The sequence below is a fragment of the Zasmidium cellare genome (genome assembly GCF_010093935.1).
Source record: "Zasmidium cellare ATCC 36951 unplaced genomic scaffold M409scaffold_10, whole genome shotgun sequence".
NCBI classification, from domain to species: domain Eukaryota; kingdom Fungi; phylum Ascomycota; class Dothideomycetes; order Mycosphaerellales; family Mycosphaerellaceae; genus Zasmidium; species Zasmidium cellare.
In genome coordinates, this window is record NW_022986954.1 from 384,786 (window position 1) to 391,263 (window position 6,478).

Below are 6,478 nucleotides of genomic sequence, written 5' to 3' on the forward strand. Positions count from 1 at the left end.
ATAGATGATTGATTACGGGAGCAGGTATCTACAAGGACTGTGAATTCAGAAGATGTGGCCTTCTTGGCACTCACGTGATCCCCAGGCACAACACTCCCCCTCAGCATACAGACAGTTCTTTCTTGAGCTGTCTGATTGCTGTCATACGTGTCTGAGCCATTTATGTGACCTTGTGACCTTATCAGTGACCATATCACAAAGCAAATGACCCTTCAGAATGCTCATGAGCAGGTCAGGCATCACATGGATTGCCACGCAATCTCTTGAACCTTCAGTGTGTTAAGCTGGCAATCACCTGATCTTAAGTTCTGCCCATAAAAGAGTTCTTCTTCTTCCTTGAACTCTCTCTCTTGCACATACCCATTCCACACTCTTCACACCATTCAAACACTATTCCACTTCCTTCACAACACTTCAGACACTCTCAGAACTTCTCTCTCTTGAGAGCCAAGGTATGGATTAGTGGCTTGTGACTGTGAGTTAAATACTGACTTGAGCTCAGTCATAGCTGCTCAGCAGATGAGCAATGGACAGCTTCAGGCCGTGGTCAATAATGCCTATAGTCTGAACTTCAACTCTGTTCAGTGTAATTAGGCCTAGTGTGAGCAGATGCTGGAGGCCTGGAACCGGAATCTGGACTTCTCTTTGGCTCGCAACAAGCCCAGTGTCAAGTGGATGGCATTCTTTGACGCCACAAACCCAAATCCCATTCAGATCACTCAGACTCCTCTCTTCCGTGGTCACTCTACCTTCAACTTGGATGGGAGTGCTTACTACCTTCCTTGCATTCTGGCTGAGGCATCAAATGCTATTGTGGCTCAGGGTGCCAGTTCCTGCAGCAAGTGCCAGCCTCCAATAGCTGGAGCTCGGCTATTCAGAGCTTGTCACAAGGTTCCCATCCAGAATGCTGCTAGAGAGGATTGCTTTCAGAATGCCTGCACCAACTGTGCTTTTGGGATTCAGTACTCTAGCTGCTCTACCTCTAGCTACACACCTGCTCCACGGACTCCAAAGGAACTCAAGGGAAAGAGCAAGGGCAAGGACAGGGACTCTGGGCTTAAGAGATCCTTGTCTGACATGTCGCTTGTGTCTGAGGATTCAAACAAGTCTAATAGTGCACCACAGCCAAACTCTGTGCGCATTAATGCAGCTCGTGAGGTTCAGGTTGCAGGAGATGGCTCTCGTCGTGGTCAGATTGTTATCAACTTCAACTACTCCTCAACTGCCGGATATGAGCAGTACAAGGCTGAGATAAGGGCTGCTGTACATGCTGTTGAGCTGGCTTTTGATCAGAAGTTTGAGAATGGTAGGGACTTCATGGGCAAGAACTACAGATATCCTCGTGGTAGATAGATCTGGAGTTCAGGATTAGTGGATTTGGTGGTGATCTCTGCAGCACTGGCCCTGCATGTTGTTTTCCTTGAGTCTGCTAGCCAGATGCAGTTTGGGGAGCTGCAAGGGTTCTTGATTTATTTCTTTTGTTGAATGAAAAGCAGGCTCAGGGAGGAGCTACTTATGTTTGATTTTGAGATACCCAGGACAGGGCATGTGTGTGGAGTTTTGATTTTCATACCATCACAGAATGAAAAGGCACTTAGCCACCAAACTGCAGGTCTCCAGTTCACAAAGGGAATGTTCAAATAAGTGTAGTATGCACGCAATGCCATGCTTCTGTATCACAGCAGCTAGTTGGTCTTTCCAGCTTTTGTGAGAGCATCAGCTTCTTGCTTTGCAGTCTCAATGTACTTAACATCAATCACACCATTCTCATACTGATCTCTGCAGTAGTGGTTTCTCAGGTTGGTGTGTCTTGATCTGCCAGATCTTTCATGATTCTCCACAAGACAGATAGCTGACTTGTTATCAACATGAACCTTGAACTTGGTGGGAGGATCTTTGAGCAATAGTTGTAGCTCAGAGAGCAGGTTCTTAAGCCAGTTGACTTCCCTGCAGGTTTCAGTCAAAGCCACATATTCTGCTTCAGTGCTTGACAGAACCACCTCTCTCTGCAGTCTTGATTTCCAAGATACAGGTCCTCCAGAGATCTTGACAAGACATCCAGTAGTAGATCTTGCAGTTCCAGGATCCCCAGCAAAGTCTGAGTCAGAAAATACCTCAATCTTGAGTTGTTGGTGCCTTTTATATGTGATCCCTTTGCTCAGACTGCCAGCCACATATCTCCAGATGTGTTTGGCAGCAGTGATATGCTCATGGGAGGGGTTCTGAAGAAATCTGGCCAAGTGGTTGACTGAGTGGGAGATGTCCGGCCTTGTGCAGTTTGCAAGATACTGCAGTTCTCCAATTATCTTGTTGAACAGGCTGTACTCCTGTCTTGTACATTAGGCCTTGTTTAGCTCATACATTTTGTCCATGGGGTACTTGACAGTCCTTGCCTTGTCAAGGTCATGGCCCTTTAGCTTTTCAAGAGCATAGTGCTCCTGTGAGAGCTTGATCTCATTCTTGTTAGTATGCAGGATTTGGATTCCAAGGAAGAGGTTGGTCTTGACCTCCTTAACCTTCCATTTCTTCTTCATGCTATCTAGGAGCCAAGTGATCTTGTTCTTGGATGGGCTGAATATTTGGAAATCATCCACATGTATCATTACAATAATCTCTGGATAGACAAACAAGCAGGAGTCTGACTTGGTTCTTTTGAACTTGAGCTGAATTAGCAGCTCAACAACTTCTTGATACCAGAGAGCAGCAGCTTGCTTGAGTCCATAGAGTCCTTTCCTGAGGAGAATGACTATGCCTGGTCTGTTGAACTCCTCAATTTCTTTTGGTGGGTTGATATAGAGATCTCTGTCCAGCAGTGGCATAAGGAAGGCAGTTTTAATATCTACCTGGGCTCTGTACTAAGCTTCCTGAACTGATATAGCTAGGAGGATTCTCCCAGTTGCAGCTCTTAGTGTTGGGGCAAAGGTTTGACTGTAGTCATCTCCAGGTTTCTGAGCAAAGCCTTTTACTGTCCATCTTGCTTTCTCCATCTTATTCTCACCATTGTCAAAGACTTCACCTACTGGGAGGTACTTAGTCTTGAACACCCACTTTCCATCTAAGGGTATTCTGCCCTTAGGAATCTTGTTCTTTTGAATCTATTCGAAGGTACCAGTAGTATTAAGAGATTTCAGCTCCTTGATCATGGCTTTCTTCCACCTCTCAGCCTTTAGGGAGGATAATACTTGTTGAGCAGTTGTTAGATCTGCTGGATGGACAGCTCCTGCAAGACCATTCTTGTTCAGGCCTTGACTGTTCATCTGCTTGTAGTTCTGGGTAGTCACTTGTCTGCTAGATCTGGTGTTGTACCTTTGCATAGCAATTTCAGGTTTAGGGGACTGGTTTCTTTTCCTCTTGCCAGTCATAGGGGGTGCATGAAAAGGGGTCATAGGAACATCCATATCTTCTTGTATATTCTCTTGGGTATCTTCTTGCTCCAAGAGAGTATTCTGAGTGTTTTTAGAAGTCTTATTGGCCTGAGGTTCCTTATTTGCAATATTCTGGGTACTAGCAGTCTCGGTTTGTGATGAGGTGAGGTCAAAATTGAGTTCAGGCTGCAAAGCTTGCTCAGACTGCACTTCATAGGGTGACTCAGTCTGATTTGCAAGTTCAGCTTGTTAACTTGGTGGAGGAGGTTCAGGTACAGTCTATGATAAGACTGGCTCCCCTTGTTGCTCCCCCTGAGTATTAAGTGACCCCTCCTGATCCTCAGGTGGGTGATTGTCATGTTAGGGGGCAGAATCCTGGGAGTTCTGCAAGACATGAGTGAATAAAATCTCCCCCTGGTCTGCAGAAGGACCAGATATAAACTGTACTTGGTTGTTCAGGGCATCCCGGTACATCTCATTCTCATTGAAGGTGACATGAGGAGATGTGTAGAACTTGTTGTCCTATTTGGACTTTTCAAGGTTCCAGACTGGCTTCCAGCAAATGTAGTTGGTAAGGGAATTCTCTTGAAAGCCAATAAACCAGGCAATGTCTGCTCTAGCTTCAAACTTGGCAGATTTGAGCCTTGTCTCCATTGCTCTGTAGACATAGGCTTTGTATCTAAAGACCCTCAGACTGGAGAGATCTTGGAGCTCAGCAGTGCTAGCATTCATGTCTGACAAGAATTGTTGCATAGGGATATTCTTGGTGGTGAGGTTTCCAGTCAGGTTAGCCACAAGAATAGCATACTTGATAGCATAGTCCTATAGACTATGGGGAAGACCTGAGGATACCAGCATAGCTCTTGCTCTTGTAAGAGCTACCTTGTTAGAAGATTCTGAGATTCCATTTTGTTCTGGAGTGTATGGGGCAGACACATCCCATCTTAGCCCTAGTTGAGTTGATATTCTTGACAGCTCATAGAACTCTGTACCCCCATCTGTGAAGAAGATCTTAGGGTGCCTTTGGTACTGGGTAATAAGCTTGTGAACAAAATCCTTCAGACATGCAGCTCCATCACTCTTGTTCTTTGCAGTGTATGCAAACCTTACTCTGGACTTGGCATCAGTTAAGATGAACAGCCAAGGATGTCCAAGAGTAGTTGCTGGGGTTACAGTACCTACAGCATTAACATGGATTTCATCCAGAGCTATGTTTGGGATTGGTCTCTTCTCTCTTGAGACCTTTCTTTGAGCTCTGGAGAGTTTACAGGTCTCACAGTGCTCCAGGGTGGAGATGTCAACATTCTCCATACCCTGAGTATGTTACTTGGTCAGGTTGAGGATTTTCCCTCCAATGTGGCCAAGCCTCCTATGCCAAAGTCTAGTTATAGCTGTAGGATCAGCAATAGCTGGAGCTATGATGTGCTGTACAGATCTTGAGGTCTGTTCATTGGGAGCTAGGAATTGGACTCCCTGAAGGACATCCACATCCAGGATTTAGGTAACTTGACCAATTGTCTTACTATCCTTAACAAGATCTGCAGAATGCTGGTGCTGGGTAATGTTAGCTTTGCGCTTAAGCCTGCCCTTGGACACCAGATTGCAGTGTGAGTGTGGTGAGTACAGCGCACCTGTGAGTTTGATCACAGTACTGACTCCTTTCTTAGTAGTGAGGTGAAGTTTGACAGTGCCCTTGTACATACAGCTTGACTTTCCAACTGCTTGAGAGAAGTTTATAGGCGCTTTTAAGCGCTCCATGCTCTCAAACCATGATTTCTTGTTAAAGAAATGATACGAAGTTCCAGAATCAAATATGATGCTGTTGGATGTGAGGCCTTTCTGCCCAGTACTAGCTGTAGCAACTGCTGCACCAGACATGCCAGAATCCTCACTTTCACTGATCATCTCTAGATCAGAGTTGTTGTCTTGAAGCGCTGCAGCAGCGCTCTTCTTGTAGCTGGATCTCCCTCTGCTCTTAGAGGATCTGTCCTTGTTGCTGTTCTTGTTAGATTTCTTGTTCTTCTTCTGGGTGTCTTGCCTGTCCTTAGCTACCTACCACTCTGGGGCTTTCTCAGGGTAAGCTGTCCAGCAGTTCTCAGGGCTATGTTTACCCTTCCCACACTCTTTACAAGTTTCATCACTTGCTCCTGCTGCTCCAGCAGGCCTTCTAAGTCCGGGTTAAGATAGTAGAGCCCTCTCAGCTCTTAGGCTAGAGATCAATTGTTCTAAGGTATGGTTCTTAGGCCTGTAGGCCTGCCTCCATGTTCTTGTCCATTCCAAGTGTCTTGTTCCTCCTTGGAAGACAAGGTTAATGTATATGTTGGGGAGTTGAACATCAAGAGGTGAGCATGAATGTGCAGCACAGTACTGCTCAGTAGCAGTTTTGTGCCTTTGCAAATTCTTCTGAAATGCTTCACAGAATGCCAGGGTGTTCCCCTCAATCAGTCTTGTAGTATGCAAGGCCTTGATTGTGTTGTGGATATCCACTGTAATGATGGGCTTGTATGTTGAAGCCACAGTCTCATACAGTTCCCTTGCTGTTTTCCTTGTTACTCCAAAGTCTGGTCTGATATCATCATCCAATCTTGAGCTGATAATACCATAGGCAATCCTGTCTTTCTTGTACCACTCCAGCAGCCTCTCCTGGTATTCATTTTCAGCAGTTGTGTTCAGTGCTTGAGTCCTTGCTCTTTCGGCTGCTTGTTCTCCAATAGGGACAGCAATTGGGAGCAATAGTTCTGGGGCTTCTAGTTTTGGCTTATATGCTAGCCATGGGATATCTTCAAAGACATATGCTGCACAATCCTTGTCAACAAGAGTGGCCTCAAGCATGTCTCTCCATGCTTGAAAGGAGGCTCCCTTCTTGAGGATGTACTTAATAGATTTCTCGCTTGTTTGGGTCTCCATAGCAGAACAAGGTGGATCAGGTAGATACAAGGACAAGGGTACTGTGGATTCTCAATCAGAGATAATCAAATAAGTATGGTTGAATCAATCTTAAGCGCCGGGCTCATAACCTGTTGTGCAGCGGTTATTAGGCCTTCATAGATGATTGATTACGGGAGCAGGTATCTACAAGGACTGTGAATTCAGAAGATGTGGCCTTCTTGGCA